The sequence below is a fragment of the Panthera onca genome, chromosome B3, assembly GCF_046562875.1.
Source record: "Panthera onca isolate mPanOnc1 chromosome B3, mPanOnc1 haplotype 2, whole genome shotgun sequence".
Taxonomy (NCBI): Eukaryota; Metazoa; Chordata; class Mammalia; order Carnivora; family Felidae; genus Panthera; species Panthera onca.
The window spans coordinates 1226403-1245436 of NC_138344.1; the positions used below are offsets into that span (position 1 = coordinate 1226403).

At 49.7% G+C, this 19034-nt stretch overlaps 1 long non-coding RNA gene across 1 annotated transcript in view; it reads right to left on the reverse strand.

Moving 5' to 3' along the window:
- LOC132668580 (uncharacterized) overlaps nt 1–19034 on the reverse strand; it is a 154070-nt gene that overhangs the window by 124346 nt on the left and 10690 nt on the right. The window contains exon 2 of the long non-coding RNA XR_013556498.2: nt 7711–7855. This is a non-coding gene — a long non-coding RNA (uncharacterized LOC132668580). The remainder of the gene's footprint in view (nt 1–7710; nt 7856–19034) is intronic.

Genomic DNA, 19034 nt, shown 5'->3' on the forward strand with positions numbered 1-19034 from the left:
TTTGCTTTTGGTGTCAAATCAAGTCAAATAAATCATCACCAAGACCAATGTCAAGGAGCTCTGCCACTGATGTTCTCTCCTGAGAGTTTTACGGCTTCGGGTCTCACATTCAAGTCTTTGATCCATTTTTACTTTATTTTTGTGTAGGGTGTATGTATGGTGTTTTCTTTCCTTGTGGCATCCTTGTCTGGTTTGGGTATAAAGACAAGGTTGGCCTGGGAAATTACTTTGGAAGAGTTTCTCTCCTCTTCTATTTTTGGAAGAGTCTGAGAAGAGTTGGTATTAACTCTTCTGGAGGTAGAGGGGAAAGTCCAAGAGGTCTGGAGCACGAGAAGGATTTGTGGCATCGCTGCAGCCTTTATAGACAAAGGGGCCACAAGTCGGGGGACAGGGGAAGCTTCTAGAAGCTGAGAACTCCAGCGAACAGTCAGCAGGCAAGCAGGACCTCAGTCATACAACCACTCAGGACTGAATTCTGCCAGCAACCCCAAGAGCCTGGGAGTGGACTTACGTCCAAAACCTCCAGGTCAGAGCACAGGCCGCAGGCACCGAGATTTCCGCCAGACGAGCGACTGACCTTGCCTGGGCTTCAAACTATGAGCCCGTCAGATGACGAACGGAGACGAAGCGTTGCTTCAAGCTGCTAAGTTCGTGCTGATTTGTTACCCAGCCAGGGAAGGCGAATGCAGGGGGCTCGTGGCTGGATTTCGCGGCTGGAGGCGGACAGGGAGGGGGTTTGCTCAGCAAATGATCAGAGCAAACTGATTTCAATTCTGATGTCAACCTACTCGGAAACAACTGGCTTCCAGGCAGTTAGCAGAAGGGACTTGGGGACATTTGATCCTGGGGGGACAGGAATCCAACCTCAGCTGGCGTGGTTATCAGGTATATGCGCTGTCGTGAGGCCAAGTTCAGGGTAAAGTAAATGTGTTGTTGAGCAGGGACGCCCGCGAGGAGCCACCAACATGGCAGGGACAGAGAGCTCCTGTTCCTTCTGGATCTTAACCTTCCGGCCGCAGGAGGAGGGAAAGGACCAGAGCACACAGTCAGTGAGGAGAACGAGGAACTCGACCCCCGCCCCACCCCACCCCGCAGACCATGCAGCCTAGTAACCTCTGTAATTCACACGTCAAGACGCCGCAGACTGGCACGGCCAGCGGCTCGGGCCATGGGCACCACGTCCATCCGGGGCCACAACCCGCCCCAGGCACCTCCGGTCCTGCAGCCCCCCGTCTGCGGTCAGAGCTGACCAGCGAAGGAGGCCACCTTTCCGTCTCCTCTCACTCACTTCTCGGGGAAGGTGAGAACACAGCACGACCCTGGCATGAAGCGAGAGGGTTGAGGACGGAAGGTTCCGTCTGCTGGGGACAGCGGAGAAACCTCAGACACGCAGGGTGAAAGTCCGCGGAGAAGCAGAGAGGAACCAAGCGGCTCGTGGCCACGGGGACCCCCACCTGTGCCGTCATGTCTAGTGTTCCACTCACATGGCGGGCCCACCCGGGCAACCGGAAGGCTCCCCTGGGCTCTTCTCAGGGCCCGGACAATGGCCTTCTGACTCAGGGAGGTGGCTGGTGTCTGGGTTCTTCCGGAAAGCCTGTGACTGTGACGAGCAGACTCAAAAGCAGCTCTTGCGAAGAGCCGTCCGAATTCCATCTCCCCCCCAAAGACTCGTTTCCGGGGTGCGCTCGACTGCACACCCGTCCATGGGCTCCGGCAGCCTGCGCCCTCTTCCTGGCTTCTCTGGGCTCTGCCCGATGACTCCTGAGTGCGGCGGCCCCGGGGTGAGCCCAGCGCGCACTCGAGGAGAGGAAGTCAGCAGGGAACGCTCACCTTGTGACGCACAGATCGTGAGCCCCTCGCTGGAAGTGCACCCTTTGAGGGATGAGAATCTCACTCCTGGCCACGTACTGGTCCCTAATTAGCTCACAGGCAATTAGAGCAATTACAGGGGCCGCACCCCGTAAAGGCCGCGTGCCTGGGTTTTCTTTCCCTTGGAAACGTGCACCCAAGTGGCGAACGTCCCTTTCGGCGAAGCCCACGCGTCCCCATCTGTTAACACCGCAGCGGCTCCGGTTGTAGAAATGTCGTGGCCACACGCGTTCCTGTCTGCAGCCTTCTCTGTACTCACTGCCAGCAGGGCCTTGGCTCCACTCCTGGCTCCGTGATGAGGAAGGACAGTCTGACTCAGAGACATGGAGACACTCCTCCGTGGTGTCAGCCGAGGGCCGGGGGTGGGCTGATTCGCAGTCTGTGATAAAGTTCTCAAAGCTGTGAGAATACGTCTATGTTCCGACTCAGGACTCTCACCGCGGGGACGTTTCTAGACAAAGGAAATCATCCTAAATAGTGGAATAGCGTCACGCACGGTCTCAGCCTGGGCCGCGCGGAAAGCCGAGCTGAAATTATGAACATTTATGTGCTAACGCTTGGTGATCGAGGAAGAAGGCGTGGGGAAACGGAGGGATGAGGCAGAGAGGAAAGGGCCGCCATGGCCTGTGGGGGCCTTTGCCGAGCTGGCCACTGCCCGGTATGAAGGAAGACTGACTGCTGGACCTCACGAGACCGCCTCCCACAAGGTCGCCTCGTCCGGCGACCGAGAGTCTGGACCTCCGCCTGCAGGGAGGAAGTGTGCAGGAGGTGGCCCGGGGCTGCGGCCCCCGCTGGCTGGGGGGTCTGCCCCGGGAGGCATCCACTCCTCCCACTTCCCGGCTGCACGTGTGTGCCCAGAGGGTCCCTGGACGTCACGCCTCGGCTTCACCAGGGGACCCCAGGAGGTGCCCACGTAAGGCTGGAAGGAGTGCATCCAGGGGCAGCTGCCACAGAGCCAGGGGAGGCTAGACTCTGAGCCCGGAGGCCGTGGGGACGGGGACGGGACCCCCGGAGGCCCCGAACAGGCTGGCCTTCGCACAGAGGCGTCCTTCTGGGTGTGGGTCCCCACCAGGCGCACAGGCTCTGCGGTCACATCACCTTCGGTGCGTGCGACCTCGCTCTACCGTTTGCCAGGGCACACTCACTCCGTGCCCTGCACTCGCACGCGTGTCAGGTGACGGAAGGGTTCCGAGGTTTGGACGCGACCCTCTGTGCAGCGCGCGTGGCCACCACATGAGCCCGGCAGAACCGGGGCCCCCTTGCCTGGAATAATGACAAACTGAAGACAACAGAGGTAGGCAGAGGGGCGGTTTAGTCCCGGGGCAGCCAGTTCGTGGGTCTCTGCGTGTCCTTGAGGAGTTACACCGAGGTTGAAGAAAGAACACAACACGAGACAAGTTGGCGGACGGTGCTGAGCCCTCACGACTCACCACCTGCAAACGCTCGGGGCGTTCGTTCGCACGCGGCAGCGATTCGGGGGGAAAAGGTCTGCCGACACCGCTCAGTCACTCCAGGCAACTCTGGCCTCTTCTCCCCCGTCGGCGGACCTCCAGATGCGTTCGGAGTACAGCGAGCCCAGCCCCGATCTCCACTTGTTTCAACCTTCTCCGAGTCCCCGACCGCCCTGGCGCCTGGAGACGGCCGCGTGATCCGCTTTCAGACCAGATGACCTAAAGGGAATTCTGCCGTGTGCAGTCCAGGCAAGCGGTGCCTTCCTGATGGAAACAGGAGGGACCTGGCAGGCACCGCCCCTCTCCCTTTCTCTCCACCTGGGATGTAGATGCGAAGTCTGGGACCACCGCAGCCACCCTCTGAGCATGAGGTGACCAGCACGAGGGAAGGGTCGAGAAAGTCAGTCCTGTCTCTTTGAGCCACTGAAGCCACATCAAAAACTACGTTCAGTCTCTGTATAGAGACTTGTTTAAAGACTTGTTTACTTGTTTAAAACTCTGTGGTCAGGTTCTCTGTTGCTTGTGACCAAACACACACCAACTCATCTAGGATGTGGTGCTAATCAGCTTACGTTCCTACGTCAGTGGCTTTTTACGCTAGAGGTCAAGGCCTGTTTGTATTTCCTACTTACAAGTAAGTTAACTGAGCCTAAGTGACTTCTCCAAACCAGAGTTCATACCCAGTCTTGATCCTGGAGCCCTTTTCAGCACTTCAAGAGCAAAGAGTGTGCAGAGTACGAGGAGACTGTCACGCAGAGAAAGGGGCTCCAAGCCATGAGGCGGGGGAGACGGGTCGAGTCTGGGGGGTGGGCGGTGTTGTTGTGCCATGCCAGGGGTTCCGCTTTCTTGTGTCGGTGGGAGAGAGCGGCCGTGTGGGGAGACTGACGCTTTGGCAGAATTCGCTGCCACACGCCCAAGGCCCCATGAGTGGTACAGCTCAGTAGGTGTTGAATGAAGGAAGGAACCAATGAGCAAACAGAGCTAGAGGCAAAATGACCATTTCGGAGATTTTCCTGCAATATCTATTCCACGAGAGAGACAGGAGGGTATGAACTATGGGGATGCCTCTAGGACTGGGGAGGAAGGAGCGAATTCAAGAGCGATTCGGAAAACACAGGGCCGCAATCATCACATGGCCACCAGCCGGTCCTCTCAAAAGGATGCTTTTCCCGGGCCATTCGGCTGAGCACGGTCTCCGGCCTACAGAAAACATGCTCCCGCTCATCGCCTCGTGTTCACTGCCCTTCATTACCCTCTAGCTCAACGTCTTGTCCAGAGCAAGTATCCATCCAGCGCCACGGAAGGGAAGTGCAGGTTAATTAATGGGCTAATATGCATAGCATCTAGTCTCTCACAAGTATCTCCGTCTACATTACTTACTCGTTTGGATCTCCCCTCGTCTGCTCATTATTGTTCCCCAACAACCACGTGAACCACGTCTCGCAGACGAAGAAGCCAAGGTTCACAGAGACCAGTCATTACGCTGACCCTTTGGTCAGACCCGCCCCACCTGCTGTCCCTGCTGCTCAAGACCCATCCACTGCTGCAACTCGGCCGGCTCGTTCCCGGCCCCAAGGTCATGGTCAGCTCACTGCGCTCAGGGCCCCCGGATGGAGCACGCCCAGTACCCACCGGGCTCTGTCCAGACCTCAGATAACTCAGGATCAAACCCCACACCCAGACGGGTCTCCCAGCAAGAAAACTGAAGTCATCACTCTTCACCCAGAACTGGGTTTATAGGTTTTCGTCCCACACAGACGGATCATGACACTCTGGTCAAATATGAAACTTCTGGAAGCTCTTCAACGGACAAAGATGATTCTAAATCTCTCACAAATCTTCTCATGATTATTGTCGCAAATAGCTCCCTCCGGCTGGAATGCAGGTCAGTATCTGGAGTTTCTAACTCCAATTCATCCTTCAAAACTCTGCACTAAGCCTACCTCCTCCAGGAAGCCCTCTGGAGTACAGTGGGCTTGCTGCCCATCAAAGACTCACGCCTTCTTTCTGTAGATTTCGGCCGTGTTTGGAGAAAGTCGGCCTGGCCAGCAACTGTGTTTACGACCCTCTAGGACCTAGATGGGGCCACGGGACTGGTCCTAACCAGTGAAATACAAGGGAAAGAAATGAGTGCCACCCCACATCTCCCTATTCCCCCATCGGCTGCAGAGATGCGAGAAGGCACAACGTGTTGAAGATGCAGGGCCTTTATTGGTCTCCAAACCAATAAAGCAGAACTTGTCCGTCTCCTCACTGCCTCATGCCAACTCCTTTTCCCACAGCCAAGGGCACCTGCGATTGGCTTAAATGAGTAAGAACTCTTTCGTAACGTCAAGTCTTTGAAAGCTTGGATTTGGTCATCGTCACTGCCGTGGTTACAGCCCACGGTATCGTAACGAATATACCCTTCAAAGCCCTTTGCACCATCTAACGCCCTCTTCTAGAAGCTGCATCACAAGGAGATCCAGGCCTGCTCTTGTCACGTTGTAAGTGACACAGTTATTCACGTGTCCGTCTTTCCTCCCAGCTTACACCTGGGGTCTCCCCTGACTCTATCTCCAGCTACTGGCCCAGAGTGGTTAGTCATGAGTGTTTGCGGAATTAACTTTTGGATTAATAGGTTGAGTTCCGTAATGTTTACCAGTTTCCGAAGTGCCTCCCCCTTATTCGATTTCAGTTTTTATCCCCACTTATTCAACATACATTTGTACAGAATTATTTCGCCCTCTGAGCAGGGAGACGCGGTAACGCAATTCTTAGCATCCTGCTTTTACCAGAAGAAAAACCAAAACCAAACACGTTGGAGGCTCCGAGAGGCTAAGCTGTCAGCGTGGCCTGCGGGGTGCGGGCCGGGTGTCTGGGAGTCGGTAACGACGGTCTCCAGCTTATCTCCACGTGGGCGTGCGCAGTCGAGGTGCCCTAGTTAATGACCCGCCTTCTGAGGGAGCGACGCTTTCTGCTTTCTGCTCTTGGAGACGTTATTAGGAGATTTCACTGCCTGCCATGCACGGACGCGCACCTGACCTGACCGGACGGTGAAGGGTGCAGGGTGGAGACGCGCACCTGACCTGACCCGAGGATGAAGGCGCCAGGCACAGAGACACGGAGCCAAGACCCACGGAGACGGACAGCTGGCGCTCTGGAGCGCCACACTTCAAGTCTGTCCTATCAGCAGGCTCCTTATCATGTAAGATAAAAATTCGCTGGTCCCTCCGCTACAATTACACCCTTACTCCCTCGATTTCCCTCACTCTAGTGGCTCTCTTACTGTTACTCTCTGGACCACAACTAATCAATACGTTGGTATCTTTTGTCACCTCCAGGCTACAGGCCATCAATTTCCATCTGGTCCTCAACCAAGGATATCAACCATCAGATGCCTACAGCTCTTTCCCTTTCGGTCCTCAACCAAGGGTATCAACCATCAGATGCCTACAGCTCTTTCCCTTTCGGTCCTCAACCAAGGATATCAACCATCAGATGCCTACAGCTCTTTCCCTTTCGGTCCTCAACCAAGGGTATCAACCATCAGATGCCTACAGCTCATTCCCTTTTGGTCCTCAACCAAGGATATCAACCATCAGATGCCTACAGCTCTTTCCCTTTCGGTCCTCAACCAAGGATATCAACCATCAGATGCCTACAGCTCTTTCCCTTTCGGTCCTCAACCAAGGGTATCAACCATCAGATGCCTACAGCTCTTTCCCTTTCAGTCCTCAACCAAGGATATCAACCATCAGATGCCTACAGCTCTTTCCCTTTCGGAAGCCCCTGAACGGACACGGCCAGCTGCCATCGCCTTATCTCCTCGATAGTCGGCAAGTGATGGGCGCCCCAAATCCCCACAACACCCCCTGACAGCATGAAGAAGCCAGAGTGGTCATCGCCCCAATTCCCTATGATTTGGGGTCCAATCACTTGGCGGGGGCGGGGGGATGTTAGGCAGTTAGGCGTGAGCGGGGAGGGGTAAAGCAGGTGCCGGCCACCCCCGAGGGTTAACGGCCACACCTTCAGAGCCACCTCTACGGGTGGCAGAACAGCAAAGGCTTAGCCACAGAGCAGGCTCAAGAACCACAAGGGGACTTGTGAGAGCTCAGAATGCGCACAAAGGTGCACCTTGCCCTCAAGGTCACAGCAGAGGGTCATTAGAAACTCACAAATATGCAACACATAAATAAATACAATTCTAACAGAAGGCTTCACAGGTAGGCACATGCTTAGAAGCCAAAATGTTATATAACCACCAGCTGTCAATCTAACATGCCCCTCAAAGCCAAGTTTACACGTGCAGAAAGCAGCTTAAAAGGATGCGGCAGGACCTTCACAGGGCCATTGCCTCTCTTGCTTCAGCAGTGACCCGCTTTCCCTCTTGAAAGTGCCCTGTACTTACCTACTCGGTCAACTCTCCCTCCCCATTCTGGGCTCCGGTCTCGAATTCTTCGGTGCATCTGGGACAGAACTGAGTGGACGTCATGTTTCCTTGCATCCGAACACATCCCAAACAACGCACTGCCAGGGTCCGTCAGCAAGCGAGTCTGGCTGAATATAACAGAAAACTAAAGTAAGAGAAGCATAAACAAGAGGTGAGTTCATTTCTCTTCTGTAACAACAAGTCTAGAGCTAGGTGATCTCTGACACTGGTTTGGTGGCTCAAGGACATCAGGACCAGGGGCTCTGAAATGATCTTCATTTTTCCCTCACATTTGCAAGATGAATGCTTCAGCTCCAGCCATCACATCCGAGTTCTGAGAATTAGGAAGGGCCACAAGGAGGAAGGCATGGTATCTATATCAGGAAAGTAAAACCCTCTCAATAAGCCTCAGCAAGTTTTTCTTTGACAAATATTGGCTTCAAGAATGGTACAAAATAATAGTCTTTGATCTAGGCACAATGCCATTCTCAGCAACACTGGGGTTCCGTTAGTAAGAGAAAGAGAAAGGATGGCTACAGCGTAGAAACACAACAGTTTCCACCCTGTCACCCTGTAATGTTCAGACTAGATTCCTGCTGAAACAACGGCAATCCGAATCCTTAACTGGGACACCCAGAACACACGCAAAGTTAGCAAGTGGGGGGCAAAAGGTACCGCACACCATAAACAGTCTAACAAAGAAGAAATTCTGACAAAGGAGACAGGAACGAGGGATCGGGACCATAAAGATCAGAGTTTACACAGTGACCCGACCATGGACCACAAGGAGATTCTGACCAGGGGACGGTGCTTTGCCCCAGCCCAGGAGCTGTTCGGGCACAAGCCAGCTGCAAGCACGGTTAGTCCAAGGTTTTCTGAGACGGCAGCAGAGGACTTGTCTGCGTGCACGGGCACGGTGCAGAAAGGAGGCTCCAAAAGGACCATTTAAATAACGTTACTGTCCTGGTCAAGAGCTTTGCTGGCCTGGTTCCAGATGAAAATGGAGCTCAAGCACGCACCGTCCCATTCTCCTGACTTTTGAATATGCTACTACATAAAGACACGAGAAAGATAGGAAATCTATCAGTGGATGGCAGGTGCCACCAGATACTAGGTTTACGTGAGTTACGTAGAACGCACCTGGTTTAGGGGAAATTTCCAATCGTCCCCTAACTGGCAGGTGGATCCGAAGAGAAGGTTCACCTGGGAGCAGGTGCGAAGTGTCCCCAGTGGAGTGCAAACACCTCACCGGCAACAGCAGGTTTAAAGACAAGCGGGGTTGGGAGAGACGTGCACTTGCTCCCACAGATTGCTCACGGGCGTGCCCCTGCGCTGGGCACACAGCCGGCGTCTGTATGTCTCGTCTCCAGCCTTTCCGCGGAACTAACCGGGTATTAGGGAGAGCTGAGCTGTGGCTGCAGCGGGCTCTGATGCCCGAATCAAGGGAGGGTCGTCTGCCGCTCAATGAGACGCCCCAACCAACACAGAGAAGATGTTCCCTGCAGCATGACTGTGCTCGCCTCTCCACCACCAACTAGAAGTCCATGGACTGACGAACGGATAAAGAAGATGTGGTTTAAGTACACAACAGAATACTACTTGGCAACGAGGAAGAATGAAATCTGGCCATTTGCAGCAACGTGGATGGAACTGGAGGGTATTATGCTGAGTGAGATAAGTCAGGCAGAGAAAGACACATACCATATGTTTTCACTCGTATGTGGAACTTGAGAAACTTAACAGAAGACCACGGGGGAGGGGAAGGGGAAAAAATAATTACAGAGAGGGAAGGAGGGAGGCAAACCCTAAGAGACTCTTAAAGAAAGAGAACAAACTGAGGGCTGATGGCGGCGGGGAGAGGGGAAGATGGGTGATGGGCATGGAGGAGGGCACCTGCCGGGATGAGCACTGGGTGTTGTATGTTAGTGATGAATCTGGGGGACCTACCCCCAAAGCCAAGAGCACACTGTATACACTGTATGTTAGCTAACTTGACGATAAATCACATTAAAAAAATAGAACTCTAGAGTGAAAAACACCACCTCTCAACCTGCAGCAGCAAGGCCGGCGTGGATAGTCAGAAGGGAGAGGTCCGCACACTCCTAAGAAGGAGAGAGGTCTCAGAGCTCGGAACACATTTCGGAGCCTGCGCTCGGTGGGTGAGGTGGGGGTGGGGGTGGGTGAGCTAGGGCATCACCAGCTAACACCCACCACGCACTCGGCCGTGGTGCCCGGCTGGTGCTGAGACCCTACCAGGGGCAGGGAAAAGCCATCGTTCAGCCCACCGGGGGGGATCGTACTGAAAATCTGCCTGTGGCTGTAACTCCCTTCCCCCCGACCCCTCCCCGGTAAACAGACATCTAATCTAACAAGACAAACTACTATAAAAAAATTAGTTTTTGTCCTCTTTTTCTAAAGGTAAAAGATTTGAAAAGGATCCACATAGTTTTTAACGGCTTAAAACTCAATAATGGCAAGCCAGTTACCTCTCTCTGCCCACCTGAGAAAGCAAAGAGTCTCTGAACATTTGGAAAGATCAAGGCATCAAGACAAAGGAATATATTAATATTTATCACTTTGAATGTCCACGGCCTAAGTGCACCAAGTAAAAATATATTGTCAGCGTGGATCAAAAAACAAGACCCAGCTCTGTGTTCTCTACAAGAAACCCCCTTCATGGAGAGAGACACGTATCAATTTAAGGTAAATGGATGGGGGAAACATACTATGTGAACACTAATGAAAAGAAAACAAGGGTAGCTATATCAATAAAGCAGAGCAGACTCCAAAGTCAGGAAAGTTACCAGCGATCTCGAAAGGCAGTACTTAAGGATAAAGGAGCCAATTCTCCAAGGAGATATAACAATCCTTAAAATGCACGTGCCTAGCAACAAATCATCCGGTTTTTCCTGAGGCGGAACTGAGAGAATATCAAGGGGAAACAGCTGAATCCACGGTGACGGCTGGAGACTCCACCAACCCTCCGCCAGAAACGGACAAAGCCAGGAGGTAGGAAAACAGTAGGACATAGCGGACCTTCACCACCACCAACTGAATGGACGTATTTGACCTCTGTAGACACCTTCATGCGACAACAGCAGAATGCACGTTTGTTTTCTCAGGTTCACAGGGAACATTCCCCAAACACATTCTGGACCGGAAAGCACACGTGAAATTCCACATATGAGTGAAATCATATGGTATTTGTCTTTCTCTAACTGACTTATCTCACTTAGCATAACACACTCTGGGTCCATCTATATTGTAACGAGTGTCACAGCGTGATGTATATAAACTTGTCGAATCACTGTGGATTCAAACTAATGGAACACGGTGTGCCATCTACACTCAAATAAAAAAAAAATTAAACGCACCTTAACAAATCTGAAAGAATATAAATCACGCAATCCTGCTCTCAGACCACGGTGAAATTGAGCTAGAAATCAATGTTTTGGAAAATCCCAAGATACATGCAGAATAGACAACATGCTTCTAAGTAACACACGGGTCAAAGAAGAAATCTCAAGGGAAATTTTAAAATATTTTTGAACTAAATAAAAATTAAACATGATTTATCACAAATTGTGGGATGCAGTGAAAGCAGTGATTAAAGAGAAATTTATAACATCAAATGCATATACTGGAAAGGAAGAAAGATCTAAAATCAATTATCTATCAACAACACGAGAGACAACAGATGTTGGCAAGGATGCAGAGAAAGGGGAACCCATTCTGTTGGTGGGAATGCAGACTGGTTATAGCCTCTCTGGAAAACAGTTCGGAGGAGCCTCAAAAAAGTTAAAAATAAAATCAATTATGTAACTTTCCACCTTAGGAAACTAGAAAAAGGAGAGCGAATCCAGAGAAAACAGAAGAAAAGAAGCAAGAATTAGAGCAGAAGCCAGTGAAATTAAAAACAAGAAATCGACGGACAAAATAAATGAACCCAAAGGTGGTGCTTTGAAAAGATCAATGACATCAGTAAGACTATAGCCAGGCTATCTAAGAAAACAAGAGAGAGCCTTCAGGGTACTAATATCAGAAATGAAAGAAGGCAGATCACTATCGATCCCACAGAAATGAAAGACATACTACAAATGGCTCTGTGCCCATAAATGTGACAACCTAGACGAAATAGACCAGTTCCTTGAAGGACACAAACTGATAAAACTCACATAAGAAGAAACAGATGACCTGAAGAGGCCTAGATCTATTAACGGAATGGAATCAATAAAATCATCTTCCAAAATAGAAGACACCAGGTCCCGATGGGTTCCCCGGTGAAGTCTACCAGACGTTTAAGGAAGAAATTATGCTAATTCTCTACAATCTCTCTCAGAGTGTAGAAGCAGAGGAAATACTTCCTAACTCATTCTATGAAGCCAGCATTCCCCTAATACCAAAGCCAGAAAAAAGACATTACAAGAAAACTATAGACCAATATCTCTCATGAACATAGACGCAAAAACCCTCAACAAAATATTAGCAAATTGAATTTAAAAAATTATAAAAAGAAATATATGCCACAACCAAGTGGGATGTATCCCACTTGGGATACGTGAGGCTGGTTCAACACTTGAAAATCGATTGATACGACCCAGACTAAAAATCAGACTAAAAAAGGAAAATCACATGATCATATCAATAGACGCAGGAAAAGCATCTGACAAAATCCAATAGTCATTTATCATTTAAAAAAAAAAACCCTCTCAATAAACTAGGAATAGAGAGGAACTTACTCAACTTGATAAAAGCTATCTCCAAAAACCTACAGCGAACATCACATTTAATGAGGAGAAACTCTGAGCTTTCCCACTAAGACCAGGGACAAGGCAGGGATGTCCTCCCTCACCACTCCTCTTCAGTATCACACTGAGAGTCCTTGATAATTCAACAAGACGAGAAAAGGGAATACACTTTGGGAAGAAAGACATAAAACTGTCTTTGTTTGCAGATGACACGATCATCTATGTAAAAAATCCAAAAGAACAAAAGAAAAAATCTTCTGGAACTAGTGGTCAAATACAGCATGGTGGCAGGATATGGATTTAATATGCAAAAGTCAACTGCTTTCTAAATATCAATCATGAACAAGTAGAAGTGTACATTAAAAACACAACACCATTTACATTAATACCCCTCCCCCCAAAACTTAGGCATAAATCTAACAAGATGCATAAAAGATTTATAGGAGGAAAACTACAAAACTCTGATGAATGAAATCAAAGAACTAAATAAATGGAGAGATAGTCCACGTTCATGGGCAGGAAGACTCAGTATTGTCCAGATGTCAGTTCTTCCAAAATTGATCTGTAGATGCAGTCAAATCCCAACCAAAATCCCAGCAAGTTATTTTGTGGCTAACAACAAACTGATTCTCAAGTTTATATGTAGAGACAAAAGACCCAGAATAGCCAGCAAAATACTGAATGAGTAGAACAAAGTTGAAGGACTCAATGCTGCCCAACACCGAGACTTACTACAAACCAGTACTAACAAAAATAGTGTGGTATTGGCAAAAGAATAGACAAATAGATCAACAGAACAGAACGAAGAGCACAGAAGAAAACCCTATCGATACAGTCACCTGATCTTTGACAAAGGAACAAAGACAGTCTCTCCAACAAATGGTGCCGGAACAGCTGGCCATCCACGTGCAGATTAACGAATTTAGATGCGGACCTTACGCCCTTCGCAAAAATCCACTCAAAATGGGCCAGAGACCAAAATGTAAAATGCAAAACTAGAAAACTCCCGGAAGATCACGGAAGAGAAAACCCCGATGACCTTAGGTGTGGTGATGCCTTTTTAGATACAACACCAAAGACACAACTCGTGAAAGAAATAACGTTTCACTGGACTTCATTAAAATTAAAACCATCCGCTCTGTGAAACACACAGTCAAGAAATTAGAAGACAAGCCACAGACCGGGAGAAAACGTTTGCACGAGACACATCTGACAAAGGACTGTTATGCAAAACACACAAAGAACTCTTAAAACTCAACGATAAGAAAACGGACAATCCATTACAAGTGGGCCAAACACCTTAACAGACGCCCCACCGCGGAAGATATACGACGCCACGTAAGCGTACAGAGCGATGTTCCACGTCACAGGTCACCAGGGAAACGCAAACGAAAACATGAGGGAGCCACCACCACGCATCTGGAACAATGGCCAAAATCTGGAACCACGACAACACCAGACGCTGACGGGGACGTGCAGCGACGGGAACCCCCATTCTCCGCTGGCGGGAACATGGGGCGGCCCCTTGGGAAGACAGTCGGCAGTTTCTGACAAAAGCGCACACACTCTTACACACAATCCGGCAATCACGCTCCGTGGCGTTTACCCAAAGGAGCTGAAAAGTCACGTCCACACAAAAACCTGCACGCGGATGTCTACGGCAGCTTTGTTCATAATCGCCGAAACTTGGGAGCAACGAAGATGTCCTTCAGCAGGTGAGTGGATTAATAAACCGTCTCCACCTAGACAACGGAATATGACTCAGCACTAAAAACAAATGAGCCATCAGGCTCAAAAGACACGGAGGAAACTTAAATGCGTATTACTCGGCGCAAGAAGTCAATCTGAAAAGGCCAACCCCCTATGATTCCAACAAAATCGACATTCCAGACAAAGCAAGAGCACAGAGACAACGAATGGATCAGTCACTGCCAGTGGTGGCAGTCAAGGCAGAACACAGAGGCGTTTTAGGGTGGCGCAAATACTCTGCGTAACACTATAGTGATGGATAAATGTCATTAAACGTTTGTCTCAACCCACAGAACGTACACCAAGAGCAAACCCTAAGGTAAGCTGCAGACTTTGGGCGATTAGCATGTGAGCGTCTAACTGTCCCAGAGCCAGCCGTCCAGCAGACTATCCCTTCCCCAGACACCCGCTTTCACACTTTTGTAAAACACTGAATCTACTGTGGACGTAAGGATTAAGTTCTAGACTCCTAATCCTGGTCAGTTGGTCGATATGTGTGTCCTGATTCTAGTTCGACACTATCTTGGTAACAAGATCTGTAAAGGGCGTTTTGAAGTCGGGAAATAAAAACTCTCCAACTTTGTTTTGTTTTGTTTTGTTTTGTTTTCAAAATTGTCTTGACTATTCAAAATGTTTGTGCATTTCCATATAAGTTTCAGGATCTTCTTATCAACTTCCGGAAAAAAAACATCTACTGGAATTTTGATGTGGATTATCCTGATGGGGAGACTCCAACATGTTGAGTTCCAGCCCACGGACACAAATGTCTCTTCTTTGATGGAGACCTTCATTTGTCCCTAAGCAGTATTTTGTCATCCCAGCCCACAAATATTGCCTTTCTTTTACTAATAAAATAGTGATAAGTATATTAATATTAATTAATAATTAATATAACGTATAATGATATTATATTATGTACATATTACTTAATACATGTTATTATGTAATTGTATAAATTATACAATCCTAAATCATGAATGTGTCTCTTTTTTTAAATTGTTTTTAACGTTTGTTCATTTTTGAGAGAGAGAGTGTGGGAGCAGGGGAGGAGTAGAGCGAGAGAGACACGGTAGAGAGGGAGCGGTCAGCACAGAGCCAGGGGCTCGAACTCACGAACCATGAGATCATGACCTGAGCCAATCGTAACCAACTGAGTCAGCCAGGCGTTCCATGAATGTGTTTCTAAATTTATTCTTTTCATGCTATTGTCAACGGAACTGTATACTTAATTTCATTTTTTATTTTTTTATGATTCTGTCCTATCTCCACTATTGTCTTATTACTTGTATCTATTTTTTCATGTTTAATTTAAACAAATTTAAGGTTCCTAGTGATTCCACTAGGATTTACAATATACATCTGAGTTCAAGTCTGTGAATAACATAATATGGCTTCACACGTAATGTAAGCCTTTTACAATGTCATACTCTCAATTTCTCCTTCTCATGTTTTGTGCCATTGTTGTTATACATTTTACTTTTACATATATCAGAAACACACAATACATTTCTACTATTTTTGCTTTAGATATCAATTATCTTTTAGGGAAAAATTAATTTTCTACTTTCTCTCATTTTACTCCATTTCAAATGATCTTTATTTCTCTGGATAGATTCAAGTTTCCGTCTGGTACTGATACCATATTCCTTCCAGAAGAATTTCCTTGGCATTTCTTGTAGTTCAAGTATTCTGAAAATTAATCCTCTTGGGTTTTTTCTATGAGAAAGTCTTTATTTCCCTTGCGTTTTTGAAAGATATGTTGCTCGGTGCAGCATTCTGCACTGACGATATTATTTTTTTTCTTTCAGCACCAGGAGATGCTGCTTCATCGTCCCCTGATGCACATATTTTCTGATAAGAAATCGGCTGTAATGATTATCTTTGTACAAATATCTTCTTTATGTAATGCGCCTTTTTTCTCTGGCTGCCTTTGAGATTTTGTCTTAGTCTTCGGTTTTCAGTAGTTTGGAGATAGTACACCTAGATGGTTTTGTTTTCTTTTACTTGGTGGTCTCTGAACTTCCCAGACCAGGTATTTGTTCCCAGACCTGTTTGTTATTAAGTTTGAAATTTCTTGTCACCGTTTTTTCTGCCCCCTGGCCTCCCCCTTGCCAGTCTGGGAATCTAAGTGCGTGTGTCCAGTGGTGTGCTGGTCAGTGTGTGACAGCAGCTGTCCAGGGGAGAAAAAGCCCTGATTGGTGGCATTTATACCATTTGTGGCATTGGTATAAACAACTGCGTCCTTGTGGATTTCAAGCCGGTTCTTTGCCACTGAACAAAGAGCAGGAAAGAGGTGCGTAACTGGCTTCCATAAGCCAACGCCAGCCAGCTGTGGTATGCCGCCGATGCTGCTGTATGGGGGTCTAGCATGATCTGGTCTGCCCCTCACCCCACTCTTTTCCCTTTCTATTCACTCAGGTAATTCTTATTACCCTACCTCCAGACTCAGTGATTATTTCCTTTGGCTGTGTTGAGTCTAAGAGTGAACCCAAAGAAGGCGTTCTTTATCCTTGTTAGTATGCTTTTCAGTTCTCCCATTTTCACTTGGTTACTCTCACTGGTCGGCTTCTCAGGTTAAATCACTGTCTGTTCATGTGCGTTGCCTATCTTTTCCATTAACCCTTTAACACAGGAAGCATTGTTATTTTAAGTCTCCTGTGTGACAGCACCAGCTTCTGCGTCACGTGCCTTACTTGTTCTCTGATTCTATTTCCACCCGTGGTGAGTGTGACCTTGAAACTACAGGGGTCGTGGCCAGGTTCCTTCACTTACCAGGGGACCACCCTCCAGGCCAGCCTTTGCTGTGTGAGACGTTCAGCAGCCTCCCCGGCCTCCCCCACTGGACGCCAGCAGCACGTCCCGGACGTAGTGACAAAAAGCTGACTCTGGAAATGGCCAGATCGTCCCTGGGGACAAAACGAGCCCCAGCCGTTTGCAAGTTTCAGGATGTGACCCCACGCCCCCTGCAGACCTTGCCTGCAAACGGCTGCTACCGATTCTGGTTAAGTTAAGGCGGAAGGGGACGAATGGGAACACGTGGGCAGCGGCAGATTCCGGAGGTCGGGGTTCGGAAGAAAGCAGAGGGAGGCCCGGCCGCCTCCACCCCATCCCGGGAGGACCTCATTCCTTCCTGCCACCAACATGTCACTTAACAAGTACGGACTGAGTGCCTACACGGGCCATGTACTTGGGACACGTACTTGGGACACGTGGGCACACAAAACAGACAGAAGTGCTCATCCCGCGGACTTCACTCTGGACACATATTAGCAGCAAATATGAAAAATACGTAAATAACACAGTGTGTCAAAAGATGGCAAACGCAGCCTTTTAAAAATGCAGAGAAAGGTACGGGGGCGAGAGGTGCTGGGAGCGAGTTTGCGGGAAGGGCCTCAGTACATTAGGGCTCCAGCCCGGGGCCACCCGGGTCACCGCCGCTGGCCCCTGCTGCCCGCTGGGACCGTTCATGTCACGGTCTCGCGGAGACACTGGGCGTCACTGTCAGCGGGTAAGCCTACGCCCCCTACTTCCCTGCCTCGCTGGCCCCAGCCTCACAGTCTCCGGAGTGAACAGGTGCTTGGACAGACCCGGGCCACATGACGGAGGGCGCCCCGGCTCCCAGGACGCAAGACAGCAAACGTCTAGTGGTTTTGGCCTCTGTAGTAGGAAGGAGGTACCCTGTCCCACTAAGACACGGCACGAGATGCCAGGCAGGAAAAGGACAAGGGTGTCCAGTGTGTGGACTAAACCAGAAATTAGGGCAGCGGCAGGAAAACAGGAGGAACGAGGAAACATGTCACCGCGCATTAGCGGGCACTGATGAGACGAGACCCGAGAGACGATTCGGGCTTCTGAGGCCGGCTCATTTGGGCCCATTAAGTGCCTTCGTATAAACAGATCCTTTTTTAAAAAACCAACAAACTGTACGTAATTCTGTACAAACTAGATTTCCACCTCAATGAGTCTGTGTTAAGTAAACTCTGGTGAAGAAAAATCGGGCCATTTAAACTGCCGTGTCGTGACCAGAGCTCAACATCCTACTGAGCGTGCAGGAGTCCCGGTTGGGGCACCGGGTCACCGTTCCAAAGGCGACGCCCTCGTCCCGTGTCGTATGCGGCACCCCTCCTGGCTGTGTGCCTGGACACAGAGCCCTGGTTCCTCCTCTGATTATTGTCACGATGCAGCTCAGCCGTGAAGCTAAAAACACCCAACGTCTCCATCAGCAGAGAAGTGAGCATTTGTGCCCATCCCCCTCCAGCGCGCCCAGGTCAGGGCCATGAGTCACGCACGGGACGTTCACACTGGCCCCTGGAGTCCCGCTCACCCTCACCCAGCCGCAGCGTCATGGCCGTGGGCACACTCAGGCTGATTCCTGCTGGCGGGACTCGGGGGCCAGGTCCCTTCCTTCACCCAGTCATGAGACTCACAGAGCGTGGCAGTGACCACGCGCAGCGTGGAGCCCTCACGGACAGGAGTGACGCAAGGGCAGAGAACGGTGAGGACACGGTGCAAACCGGTGCCGTCCCGGTCCCCGGAAACGGCCCACGATGGGGAGACACCTGGAGTGTTAAGACGGGCAGCGCCCTGGACGGCCCCGTCCGATGGCCACACGTTCATTTACAATTTTCCAGCAGCCGCATTTTGTTAAAAAGGTAAAAACAACAACAACACAAGGGCGCCTGGCGGCTCTGTCAGTTGCGTGTCCGACTCTTGATTTCCGCTCAGGTCATGATCTCACAGTCATGGGATCGAGCCCCATGTCAGGCTCTGTGCTGACAGCCCAGAGCCTGCTTAGGATTCCCTCTC